This window comes from Loxodonta africana, chromosome 5 (genome assembly GCF_030014295.1).
Source record: "Loxodonta africana isolate mLoxAfr1 chromosome 5, mLoxAfr1.hap2, whole genome shotgun sequence".
Lineage (NCBI taxonomy): Eukaryota > Metazoa > Chordata > Mammalia > Proboscidea > Elephantidae > Loxodonta > Loxodonta africana.
Window position 1 is genome coordinate 46,627,576 of NC_087346.1, and position 14,665 is coordinate 46,642,240.

The 14,665-nt window shown below is 38.8% G+C and overlaps 1 protein-coding gene across 1 annotated transcript in view; it reads left to right on the forward strand.

Moving 5' to 3' along the window:
* Positions 1-14,665, forward strand: part of LOC104845941 (3-hydroxybutyrate dehydrogenase 2) — a 148,769-nt gene that overhangs the window by 88,875 nt on the left and 45,229 nt on the right. The window lies entirely within an intron of this gene.

The window sequence follows — 14,665 nt, forward strand, 5'->3', positions numbered from 1 at the left end:
CAATTTAAAATAGTCCTTTACAGTGGAAAAGTTGAAGCCTGCTTACAGGAGGTGGTATTTGAATTGGGCCTTTAAGAGTGAATAGGATTAACGGGTAATATTAGGGCGTGAGGTGAAGACAGAAACAACTATGTGGACAGCCGTAATACCAGTCAAGTGCAGAAACATTAAAGCCCAGAGTAAATGATTGCCACTTAAGGTTGATAACGAGAATTAGTGAGAGGTAAGACAAAAAAAAAAAAATTTTTTTTTTTTTTCTTTTTTAAGACTGGAAAAGAAAGCGGGCACTTAAATCATGCCAAACAGGTCATTAGCCAAATTTCTATTTTTGATTTAAGTGCTATCAGTACTATGAAATCATTTATGTAGAAGACATTTTTTATCTATTTGCAAAGCATCAAATTTAGTAAAAAATGCTGTCATGAGGAAGGTTGTCCTTGTTCCTCAAAGGTTTTTTACTTTCTGTGACATTGTTGCAAGTATAATCAATTTATTTTTAAAATTTTTTAATGTATAAATTTTATTTATACATTTTTTACAAGAAAAGGTGTCAAATGTTTCTTTAAATATATTTTTAAACTCTTGTTAATTTTTTATTATATTATCTTTAAGTAAATGAACATTTTTTAAATGTTTCAGAACATGGTGTGTTTACATGAACTATGAAATTTATTTATAGAAATTTACATTTCTATATGAATCATTTATGTAGTTCTCTGTTAATAGGTAAAGAGCCGTAGTGGTGCAATGGTCAAATGCTGGGCTGCTAACAGAAAGGTTGGTGGTTCAAATCCACCCAGTAGCTCCATGGGAGAAAGACCTGGTGATCTGCTCCCAAAAAAATACAGCATAGAAAACCCCATGAGGCAGTTCTACTTTGTCAAATGGGGTCACTATGAGTTGAGATAGACTCACCAGCAGCCAACAACAAGAACTGGAACAGGTGGGAATAGCTTCGTGCCATTTTAGTAGTAAGTTAAATATCACATTTTTTAGTTGACTACCTGAAATTAAATCTGGCCTGAGTCCACTGATCTGGTGACAATCCCAAGTCTCTAATTGTTGATATGCTCTCCACCTCCTTTAGATAAACTCTAAACCCTTAACTCTCCTGCAGTCCACAGAGCAGTGCCCTGGAGGCCCTCAGATTCATTGCAGAGATCCTAGGTTCCACCTCTACTATTTGTCCTTCCTCCCAATATCCTTGGAGATCTACCAGCTTTTCTCTTTCATATCTTGAAAACAAAGCATTTCCTTGACCTTACACGGTGGTAATGAGTCTGAATCGACTCGATGGCGTACAACATAGGGTCGCTATGAGTCCAGACATTTCACTGCTAGCCAACCGGTAGATGATTCGAACCTACATGAACCTGGAAGATACACCTGGTGATCTGCATCTAAAAGGTTTTGAAAACCCTAAGAAGCAGTTACTGTGCACACATGGGATCGCCTTATGTTGGAATCCATTCAACAGCAACGGGAATATTTATCACGACCCTATAGTCAGAGTAAAGCTGCCCCATAGAGTTTCCAAAGAGCGCCTGGGGAATGCGAACTGCTGACCTTTGGTTAGCAGCCGCAGCACTTAACCACTGCGCCACCAGGGTTTCCTAAAGAGGGGATGGAGCCTTGGTGGAAGTGGTTATAAAGCTTGGCTGCTAACCAAAAGATAGGTAGTTCGAATCCATCAACCGCTCCTTGAAAACATTATGGGGCAGTTCTAGTCTGTCCCATAAGGTCAGTAAAAGTCTGAATCGAGTCCACGGCAATGGGTTTAAAGAGAAGACAACATCTGGCTTTGGTAAGTTACTTCTGGCATCTGCAGCTTCTGGCGCTGCTTTTTGGATCAACTGCGTCCCCGGACTTTTACAATCCAGACAACTCAATATTCAGAGAGACGTGTAAAAGAAACGGTTGAATAGATTGAAAACACCCCATCCGCCCGCGGGAGTTCCAGTGACCCTCATTTCCGAGGGCCTCAGCGGCAGTGACATTAAGCTAACACGCTGCCACCACAGCCCCCGCTCCGGCTCCACAGCCATCAGCTCCTGTCTCCCCCACACTCCCTAGGATGTCGTGTCCACGTGGCTATGTCCCACTCCAGCGTCACGTACCCTATGTGGCAGTTGCTAGGCTCCAGAGGCAACAGGGATGCTAAAGAAATTGTAGGTATGGCCCCTTTCTCTTGACTCTTTCCAAGACTTTGGGTACAAGTGTCTTGTGTCCCATCGTAATTTTCCTTCTGTAGTCCCCAGAACACCTTTCCTCGAGCTTCAGCAAAAGGAAGTAAACGTCAGCCCCTTTTGCCAGGCTCTGGAGGAACAGCCGCAGACCTCTTCTTGGCTCTCCCTGACCCGTGTCTTCACTACATTGTCTTATTTCATCTTTTTTTATCCTCCCCTTTCCTCTTGTTTCTGTATCTCATTTTACAGGTACTCACCAGTAAGAAAGAAGCGGTCTGTCAGGCAAGATTGACTGCAACATTAATTTTATTAAGTGCACATTGTACAAATGGCAGATCTCCACAAATGAGCTTTCACCTGCTCCTGTGAATGGAGATGTGTTCCAGGATTGGTTGCTGGGCCTGGGAAGGTTACCCCCAACCCTTCCACCCGCATCTTACCTCCCCACCTATTCCGGTGGGCTTATCACAGTGGACAGGCTGTGTGGACAATCAGTGCTTTTGAAAGATCAAGGATAGTAGTTGCACATGTGCAGCGTGGCAGGCACGTTATTCAGGAGCCCTTATAAGAGTTCTGCAGGCCCATACCAGGTTCACGTCACCCCTCTGTGGAAGTTCTAGGGTCTATGGAATATCAGAGGGGTCCATATGGAGCGGCGATTGGCCCAGGTGGCACGGAGAGAAACTAAAACGCACACCTCTTTATATTCCATAGAGTTAAATAGAATCGTTATTTGTGTAACAGAACTGTGGAAAATTAAAATTCATCTCCCAAAGGTTTTGTCGCTATGTGCCTATGAAAAGGGCATTCATGTTTACTGCTTTTTGTGAGCACAAGAATTTATAACGCTGGTTTTGTCAGTTGGCTGATCATAAACGCCTCCACATTACCTGACAAAAGGAGAGAGGTGGATGCATTGATGGTCCTGTATAAAGCAACATCTTTATAGCACTTCTCCTTTTATGCATTTTCTTCCTCATCTTGCTAAATTATACACTTCTATTTTTTTATGTTTATGACATAGCATTGGTTAACAAAACCCCATTTTACTGGCGAGGAAACTAAATGCTGAGATCGAACAGTACCTGGAACATAGTAAAAACCCAACATAGTAATAATATATATTCAGGAAATATTTGTTGAAGGGATGAATAGATGAGATTCTCAGGGAAATTTGGCTTACTCACCTTTGTATTCCTTGGATGCAGAGCTATGTCTACCAGTAGTAAACATACAAATGTGCATCAAATGAAGAGAATGAGTGGCTTGTTTAGTGCCAGGCATTTATCCAATATTTTTAGATGCATTGTTTTAGGTATTATGAGAACAGTGGTAAGAAAGATGAGATCCTTGTTCTCAAAGAGCTTAAATTATAGTGAGAGGAGACAAAAAACCAACAAGCAAACAATATCTGAATGAGGAAATTTTGGGTAATGCTAAGTGCAGCAAAGAAGTAAAAAATGTTAAGTGAGAGACTAGGAAGGAGTTACTTTAGGTTGATTGTTTAGAGAAGAACTCTAAAGAGTTGACATTTGTGCCGAGACTTCAGCGATGAAGAAGCCAGCCCTGAGAATATTGGGGATCACAGCATTGTAGGAAAGGAGAACTCCAATTTTAAAGGCCTTAAAAAAAAAAAAAAAAAACTTTTTTTTTTTTTTAAAGTAGGAGGGAATTTGGCTGTTTCAAGCAACACCACGAAGACTAGAGTAGCTGGAATATAGAGAGTGGTACAAGATGAAGGGATATGTTGGGGCCAAATCATGTAGGGTTTTGAATAGGCCATGATGATAAGCTTGGAATTTATTTAAAGCATGATGAGAAAGCAGTAGTGAGTTTTTTGGAAATGAGTGGTATGATCTGATTACATTGTTAAAAGGTTTGTTCTGCCTCTTTTGTTGTAAATGGCTTGTAAGGATTGCAGAGCAACATTAGTGGAAATCCAGAAAGCAATGATGATACTTTGGGCTAGAGTGGTTGCAAAGTGAGTGGATGTGAGATATATATTGAAGGTAGAGCCTACAGAATTGTTAGTGTTTTGAATATGTCGTTGTTAGGTGATGTTGAATTGGTTCCAACTCAGAGTGACCCTATGTACAATACAATGAGACACTGCCCGGTCCTGAGCCATGCTCACAACTGTTGCTATGTTTGAGCCCATTGTTGTAGCCACTGTGTCAGTCTATCACGTCAAGGGTCTTCCTCTTTTTCACTGACCCTCTACTAATCATGATATCCTTCTCCAGACACTGGTCCCTCCTGACAGCTTTCCCAAAGTATATGAGACAAAAGTCTCGCCATCCTCCCTACTAAGGAACATTCTGGTTGTACTTTTTCCAAGACAGATGTGTTCGTTATTCTGGCAGTCAATGGTGTATTCAATATTCCTTGCCAACACCATACTTTGAAGGCATCAGTTCTTCTTCAATCTTCTTTATTTACTGTCCAGGTTTTCATTGCGTATGAGGTGATTGAAAATACTATGGCTTGGGCCAGGTACACCATAGTTCTCAAAGCGACGTCTTTAAACACCTTAAAGAGGTCTTTTGCAGAAGATTTGCCCAATGCAATGTGTTGTTTGATTTCTTGACTGCTGCTTCCATGGATGTTGATTGTGGATCCAAGTAAAATGAAATCTTTGATAAATTTAATATTTTCTCTTATAGGGATGAGGAAAAAGGAGTCACTCCTCACTCACAGACTTTTGTCTTGAGCTTAGATGGATGGTTGTTCCATTTATCAAACGGGAAAGACTAGGACAGAAACATATTGTGGCGATAGTGGAGGGGTGTTCGATTTTGCTTATGTTAATTTTGGTATGCTCTAAAAAAATCTAAGGTAAGTTCTGAGTCTTTGAGTTCTCTGCAGAGGGCAAGGGGACCAGAGATACAAAGTTGAGAGTCATTAGCATACAGAAAAAACTACCTGTGAAAAGTGTGTTCATAGAGAGCCTTCCGATGTTTAAAGGTAAAGCAGAGGAAGAGAAGCAAGCAAAGGAGATGGGGAAGGAATAGACAGTGAAGTAGGAAGAAAGCCAAAAGTACATAGTGACATAAAAGCAAAGACAACAAAGCATGGCCAAATGTATTGAATCATTCTGAAGAGGTTAAGTAAAATAAAGAAAAGGAATCTGGCCATTGGATTTAGGCAACACAGTACTTTTGTGACTTGAGAAGTACCTTGAAAAGAACATGTGAGGTGAAGAAATGGACATAGCGCTATCGACATCTCAAAATATTGTACTATAAAGGAGAGCTGAGAAATGGAGGTAATATCTAGAAGAATATGTGGCATCAAAGTAGGGCTCTTAGATAGAGATACTTAAGCATGTTTTTAGGCTAATAGGAACAATCTAGCAGAGAAAGAGAAAAAGATGGTATAAGAGAGAGCATGCTAATGTGCTACGTATTTCCTTGAAAAGCTTTCCAATGGTGAAGTTGTAACTGGTGGGGAGACTGAAAATAACGAAGCCTCAGGTGTGGCTATGTAGAGTGGTGAAAGAGTACCTAAACTGTAACACCAAACCAAGGAAAACTGTGATGCAAAGAATTCGAGAGCATCAGCGTTGGAAAGGTCTAAAAAGGTCTTCTAAACCAACCTTCTCACACAGAAGAAGAAATGCTGCCCTCTTACTTTCTGTCCAAGTGATCCCCTGCCACGTCCAAATATTCTAATAAAGATATTGACCTAACCACAAAAAGAAAAGAGTATGTGTATTTTAGGAATGAAGCCTTTAAGAAAACAAGAGGAGATGGGATCCAGAGAATATGTATAAGTGTTGGTCTTCGTCGGCACATGAACATACGTATACAGAAAAACCTGTGAAAACTGTCATAATCAAGTATATATTTTAGAAGATAACTCTGCATTGTGGAAATAACATTGGGGAGGAACAAGGCTGGAAATGGGGAGAAGGGTTAGAAAACAATTAAAATATTTAGGAAAAAGTTCTTATGACCTAGACTGGAGTGGTGGTATTTTGTCTGAAGAGAAGTGGACAGAATTTTAAAATATTTTGGAGCTTGTATTAACATGATTCAGTAATTCACTGGACACAGGCAAGGAAGAAGAAGTAGGAGGAAGAATGACACCCCAATTTCAAAGTCGAGCAACTAGGTATATGGTGGCTTCATTCTCTGAGATAAGGAATTCTCTGAAGAAGGATAGGTTTGCAGAGAAAGGTCTTGAGTTCAATTGTGGATATTCTAGGCTTAAATATATTGTGAGACAATCAAGTGGAGATATCCAATCAGTAGTTAAATATACTAGTTAGAATCTCAGGAGAGCTTTGCTTTGCCAGACTCAGCATATTGGTCACAAATGCTCCAGGAGTAGAACAGATGTCTTAAGAAATGCATATAGAGTGAAAAGAGAAGACGGCAAAGGCGGAACCCTGAGAAACTACAACATTTAAGGGGTGGATAGAGGACAAGAAGTCTGTAAAGTACACCAAGAAAAAACAACTGGAGAGGTAGAAGAAAACTAAACCAAGTGGCAAAGTGCTATGAGAATTCTAGAGGGAAAGATGACATTCAGTTTTGTGGTGTAACTTGCAGGAGGCTTTACTTGGATAACCCTTAAGAAAAGGGCAGTGGGAAGGTGTATAAAGCAGATAAAAGAGAAGAAATAAAAGAATGGGAAAAAATTGTTCAATTTGACTGAAATATAGGGTAAAGAGAAAGAACTAGGAAGAAAGCTGACAAGATAGTTTGATGTCATATTGTGGAGAACCTTGGATTCTGGGTAAGTTGTAACTTTATTCCATAAGTGAGGAAAAAAACATTGTATTTGGTGCTAAGGAAAAGACAAGAATGCAAAACAGGCTCTGAACCCTGAAAACCTTGCCACTTTATTATGGAAACAAATCTAGGCATCTGAAAAGAATAAAAATTCAGGGTGATATCTGATTAACGAGAGCAAATCCTAAATAGTATAGGAATTTTAATAGTAGCAAGGTCAATTCAAACTGCAGTAGTTTAGCCCCATCTTGTGTTCTCCTGGTTAAATAATAATTCGAGCTAGTCATTGTCATTAAAAAAAATCTTATCGAATTTGAATGCTTTGTAGAAATAGTATTCTCTTTGTGGATATAGCTCTCAAATTTCTTTGTCCCGAAGAATATATACTGTAGTCGTTTTTACTTGATCTCTAGTCTAACCTCAAAACAAGTTCTCTGTCTGTCTGAAAAAGCAGCAATAGTTCCAAAGATACTACGTATGTACTCACAATCACAGGTATAGATGGATATGCTTTGCTTTAAAAAAAAAATTTTTTTTTTTTTTTTTTTTTTTGCTTTACCTAACATTAATTTAGGAGTCCCTGGGCGGTACAAACAGTTAAGTGCTCAATACTAGCCAAAACAGTGTTGGTTCAAACCTACCCTCAGAAGACAGGCCTGGCAATCTGCTTTCAAAAGGCCACAGCCTTGAAAAACCTATGGAGCAGTTCTACCCTGCACACATGGGGTCTCCATGAACCCGAACAGACTCAACTGCAACAGCAGTAATTTAATAAATATGTGTTAAATGTTTATTATGTGTTAACGATGTAATAGAGCATCCTGGTTATGGACATGCGCTACAGACTGAGACACACCTGAGTTTACATCCCAGTTATTTCATTCTCAGTGGAAGGAAATAAATTACTGTCTCACTTACAATACAGGTAGTCCCTGCTCACAAACAAGATTGGTTCCCGCCTGTGTGTTAAGTCAAATTTGTAGGTAAGTTGGAAGAGGTGCATGTGGTTCTTATTTAGCCTTACTTTAGTGCAAGAAAAGGCTCATAGTCTTTTCAGTGATTTAAAAGCTGCACATGCAGCAAGTGAAGATGCTGGTGACGAAGAATGTGTTGCAACTACAGGGTTGCCATGAGTCAGAATCCACTCTGTGGCAACAGGTTTGGTTTTTTTTTTTTTGTGGGGGGCGGGGATTGGATCAGTCTTTTCAAAGTGAGGGCAAATTTACATAACATTAAAGGGCAAGTAGGAGTTGTCTGTATGTCAGACTTTTGTAACATGATACTGCCTTTAGTTTATGCGAAATTCTGTGTGCATGATGGTTTTTTTAAGAGGAAATTTCCCTTATTATGTATCCAATTGTAAATGCTATTATAAAATTTAATTGGTATTTCTTTAATCTATAAAGGGGAGAGGTGAGGAGTGATTTTAAAGTACTAGCTAAGCCACAGAGTGAATCATCCACATTTAGAATACTGAGAATTGGCCATAAATGTTGGTGAAATGATCTGTGGTACAGTCAGTAGATGTCAGTACTCCACAACATTGCTCCAAAAGGATAGACCCAGAATACCATAAGTAAACACACATCTGGGAAAGACAAAAAGTTGCTTATATTAAGTGATATACATATACACACACATGATATTTATATAAGAAGTGAAAAAGCAGTATGTATCCTCTCACCATTTCATACTAGGTCTATGAAAGAATAGAATCATAGATTTAAAACTGATGAAGGTCTTAGATCACCTAGGATACTCCCTCCCCACCCCAGTTTATAGATTTGGAATTGAGGAGCAGAGGGATGAAGTGACAAGTGATTTACTGAATATTATATAGCAAGTTCAAAGCAGAGGGCTTAGACAATACCACACTGTGTGCATTATTAATATGTACGATCAAGTAGACATTCTAATAAAACAAGGTGGAAAGTGGAACCTGTAAGTCCATCAAAGTTTTCTACTACTTTAAAGACCAAGCTTGCAAAGTGAGGATAACAGTACATATTTATGCTAATAAAAATTCTCAATTGAATACCATAGCTCTTGCTATAAGTTGTAGAAACAGCTCATTTAATCCCTTTATTAACATAGTATATATGTATGTGTGTAGTATTTATACTCAGCCTCATTACAAAAAGGACCTCAGGAAGCTTATAAATACAGCACGAAATGTTAAAAGAAAAAGATATGATCAGAAAGAATAGAAGATAAACCAGTGTGAAGTCTATCATGTACACTAACAGACTATACTATTTCTGTTGGTATACATGACATCCAATAAACCTATCCAGTAAACTCATACTTTGCTGTATGTTCTCAAATGAGTCTGTTTTCCCTAGCTGCCAGTGCAAACTAGGAAAACTAGATAGTACTATTCTCATTAAAAGATGAAGAGAGATTGTAGTTTATCCAAGATCATACAGCTACTATATTTTTTATTTCAAGCCCTCATGCTTTCTATTATGCCAGCTATACAACTAAAAAATATATGTATATATTTTTTTATACAGACATGTAAGGAGAGGACCCTAACAGGATGCTGTCACTGTAGCTCTTAGACAACAAGATTACCACAATTACTTCTGAATTATACAGGTAAGTTTTTGCTTACATCAAATTTATTTTAAACAATTGCAGACAGCTGTTGTTTTTTGTTGTCGAGATGTTTTTCTTTAAGAGATTGACTCCTAATCCCCCTGCCAAATGTTATTATAAAAAAAAAAAGATAAAATTCATAAGTTTAACTTACCTACATTTCAAATTTCAATGTTATACTAAGGAAATAGGCATTTAAAAATACCTAGTTTCTGGACTTTCCGCCAACATGGTGCCCTAGACTGAAGCATCACACCGTCGCTCCACAGCAAAGACCCGAAAAACTAGGTTAAACAGAGACAAATGTCATCCCTGGGACCCAAAGCAACAAATGAAGACATAAAGAACACAGCCAAACACTGGGTGGAATAAGAAACTGATAGAGGACAGAGAGGGAGGAGAGATCTGTGCTGAGGTTCCCGATCAGCTAACGCAGCATGGGTTCACCATCTTGGACTCCTGTCAGAAATCGGCTGACAGGGAGCACAGGAAAGCAGCTTCATAGAGCTCCCAGCAGGATACAGGGCACCCAGTAACCAATGTTACACGCTTTCCCACACCCCATCCTCTCCCTGCTGCTCTACCTCTGAGGTTCCTGGCTAGCTGCAATAGCTCAGCTGGCCAGGAAGTGCAGCATCTGTGCCACTTGGATTCACCCCATCCACAACGCTGATCGCTGATCGGTGGACAGAGAGTATGGGAAAGCAGCTTCATGAAGTTCCCAGTAGGAGACAGAGCACTTGGTAACAAGCGGTATATGCTTTCCTAAACCCCACTTTTCTTCCCCGCCCCCTTCGGCCTCATCTGCTTCCCACCAGCCACAGTCTCTTGGCCAGGAGGCAACCGCTTCCACCCTGGGCCGCTTGGATTCACCAGCCAGCTGGTCAGAGCTAGTGTTGCTTCTTTCTGTCTCTTTTGGTTTCTTCTGTGCCTCCCACCACTTCCCCTCCTTTCTCTCGAACACCTGGGTCTGTGTGCCATCTTTGCTTCATCTTGAAAAGCTGTGAAGCCCCACTGGACTGGGGAACCACTCCCCTGGCCTGGGACAACACACTGGTGGGATCCCTGGAGCATTTCTTTTTTTTTTTTTTTCATTCTTTCTTTTTTCCTCTTTCTTTTTTCTTTCTGTCTTTCTTCATTTCTCAGTTCTCATCAGTCTATACTTACTTTCTTTTCCTGTCTGCTGAATACCTAGTACTGTGTGACATCTATACCCCCTCTAGCGAGGCTATATTATGCAGCCTGGGAGACTTTCCCAGTGTTTGCAGCCGCACAGATGGGGCTCCTGGGGGCTTTCCTTTCCCTTTTTTTTTCTTTTCCAAATGTTTATCTAATTATTTATTTCTTTTTTTTTTTCCTTTTTGCTTTTGTCCATTTCTCAGTTTCTCACCTCTCCACTCCACCAGCAAGTTCCCTTTGCACTCTTTTTTTATTTGTTTCCTTGTTTTGGGTTCCTGTTTCTCTCTCCTCTTTCCGATACCCATATTAGCTCCACACATCACAACCACCTCTCTTTCCTGCCTATCTGCTCTGTGTACTGAAAATCACACCTCTGAGCAGCACAGGCACAACCTACCAGAAACTGCCTGGTACTGATTCCTGGCCCATCCTGTCAGCTCTAGTACATGCCACAAACAACCCATCTCAGCCCCTCCCCTCAGCTGGGGCCTGCCCTGCTGCACCATAGCTGAGTGATTGGCCCCACCCATTGGCCAAGGAGGTGAAAAGTATAGTGATTATAGATGAGCAAACAACGAAGAAAGCACAACCTGCCTGCTCAGACATAACCAAATAAAACAAAAAAACAGAACGAAACAAACAAATCTCCAATCAAGAAATGAAAAAAAACTACTGAATGTCCCTAAGACAGCACACAGTATCAAAACATATTTAAAAAACAGGACAGGATGGTTCCAGTAGGCCTCCAAAATAAAACACCAGATGACTTCCCAGTAGAAGAAAAGGCACTAGAACTACCTGACAGGGACTTCAAATCTCTAATATTCAGAGCTATCCAAGAGTTGAAGTAAAAAGCAGGAAAAAATAGACAAATTTATGGAAAAGGCAGACAAATTTGTGGAAAATACAGACAAAAAAATGGATAATTCAGGAAAATAATACAGGGACAAAATGCCAAAATAAATTCACATCTAGAAATCATACAAAAACAAAAATTAGAAAACCAAAAGATAAAAAACAAGACTTCAGAATTGGACAGTGTCATAGAAGGGCTGAGGAGCAGGTTTGAAATGATGAAAGACAGAATCAGCAAAATTGAAGACAAATGCTTGGATACAACTGTTTCAGAAAAAATCGGAAAAACAAGAAAAATGAAGAAACCCTAAGAATTATGTGGGATACAATCAAAAGGAAAAAATCGCAAGTGATCAGAGTTCCAGAACAGGGCGAGAAAACAGAATACACAGAGAGGATCGTTGAAGAATTGCTGACAGAAAATTTCCCTAATATCATGAATGATGAAAAGCTGACCATCTAAGAAGCTCAATGAACCCTATATAGGATAGAACCCAAAAGAAAAACACCAAGGCATATCATAATCACAGTTGATAAAACCAAAGACAAAGAAAAAAAATCCTGTGAGCAGCCCGAGAAAAACAAAAAGTCACATACAGAGGAGAAACAATAAGATAAAGCTCTGATTATCTGGCAGAAACCATGCAGGCAAGAACGCAATGGGAAGACATATATAAAACCTTGAAAGAAAAGCATTGCCAACCAAGAGTAATATATCCTGGAGAACTTTCGTTCAAATATGATGGTGAAATTAGGACATTTCCAGATAAACAGAAATTAAGAGAATATGAAAAAACCAAGCCAAACCTACAAGAATTATTAAGGAGAGTCTTCGGTCTGAGAACAAACAACAGCAGACTACAGCCAGAATCTAGGATGCGAGATTGTACCAGCCAGATACCAACCTAGGAAATGAACTCTCAAGGACTATCCAAAAACCAAAAGAATTACAACAGGGAACCAGAGGGGTTAACCTGTAAATGACAACATCAGAACAATGAAAGAGGGAATAAATGGTGTAGGTATAGAACTTCCTAATGGAGAGGAAGGCAAGACGACATGAAGTAATAATAGACTGGTTCAAACCTAGGAGGATAAGGGTAAATTTCAAGGCAACCAGAAAGAAAGTTAACAATCCTATTAAAGAAGAAAAACATAAAGTCTTAATACAAACAAAATCTTCAAAACCAAAAGAAATGAAAAAGAAATCCGCAAACAAAAGGAACTCGGCAAAGGAGAGTAAGAGAAACAAAAAAATGTTAACACCACAAAAAAAGCACTATAAAATAATAGCAATAAACTCACACCTATCAATAATTATACTGAATACAAATGGCTTCAATGCACCCATAAAGAGATGCAGAGTGACAGAATGGATAAAAAAAACAGGATCCATCAATAAGCTGTCTACAAGAGACACACCTTAGAAACAAAGACATAAATTCATTAAAAATCAAAGGATGGAAAAATATATATCAAGCAAATAACTACCAAAAAAGCGAGGAGGGGCAATACTAATCTCAGATAGACTTTAAAACCAAATTCACCGTAAAAGACAAAGAAGGGCAGTATATAACAATTAAAGGGAAAACCTATCATGAAGACTTAACCATAATAAACATCTACACACCCAATGACAGGGCTCCAAAATACATAAAACAAACTCTAACAACAAGGAAAAGAGAAATTGACAGTTCCACAATAATAGTAGGAGACTTCAACACGCCACTCTCAGTACAGGACAGAACATCTAGAAAGAAACTCCACAAAGATACAGAAGAGATAAAAAGCACAATCAGCTATATGACCTGGTAGACATACATAGAACACCACACCCAACAGCTGCAAAGTACACATTCTTTTCCAACACACATGGAATGTTCTCCAGAATAGACCACATCTTAGGCCACAGAGCAACCCTCAACAAAATCCAAAATATTGAGAGAATACAAAGTATCTTCTCTGTACAACACCATCAAAGTAGAAATTAACAACAGGAAGAATAAGGAAAAAAAAAATCAATTACATGGAAACTGAATTAGCACTCCACTTAAAACCATAGGGTAATAGAAGAAATCAGAGATGGAATAAAAAAAACTCCTAGAATCAAACAAGAATGAAAGCACATCATACCGAAACCTTTGGGACACAGCAAAGGCAGTCCTCAGAGGTCAATTTATAGCAATAGATGCACACATCAAAGAAGAAGAAAGGGAGAAAATCAAAATGTTAGCTACACAGCTCAAACAAATAGAGCATAGCAAAAGAAGCCCACAGCCACCAGAAGAAAGGAAATAATAAAGATCACAGCAGAAATAAATGAAAATAGAGAATAGAAAAACAGTAGAAAGAATCAACAAAACCAAAAGTTGATTCTTTAAAAGGATCAACAAAATCAACAAACTGCTGACCAAACAAACAAAAAAAAAAAAAAAAATGAGAGGATGCAAATAACCCAAATAAGAAATGAAATGGAGGACATTACAATAGAGCCAACTGAAATAAAAAGAATCATAGCAGAGTATTATGAAAAACTACACTCCAACAAATTTGAAAACCTGGAGGAAATGGACAATTTTCTAGAAACACACTACCTACCCAAACACAAAATGATGGTGAAAACCTGAACAGACCCACAACAAGAAAGAGATTGAAAAGGGAATAAAAAAAACTCCCAACACGAAAATGCCCTTTGCCCAGACGGCTTCACTGGAGAATTCTACCAAACATTCAGAGAAGAGCTTACAACAGTAGTACTCAAACTAGTTCAGAACATAGGAAAGGAAGCGATACTTGCAAATTCATTCTATGATGCCAGCACAACCCTGATACCAAAATCAGGCAAAGACACCACAAAAAAAAAAAAAGAAAATTACAGACCAATATCTCTCATGAATATAGATGCAAAAATTCTAGCCAATAGAATTCAACATCATATCAAAAAAATAATATACCACAACCAAGTAGGATTCAACAACCAAGGATGGTTCAACATTAGAAAATCAATCAAAGTAATCCACCACATAAATAAAAAGGAATGAAAAGAATCACATGACCATCTCAAAGCAGAAAAGGCATTCAACAAAGCCCAACACCCATCCCTGATAAAAA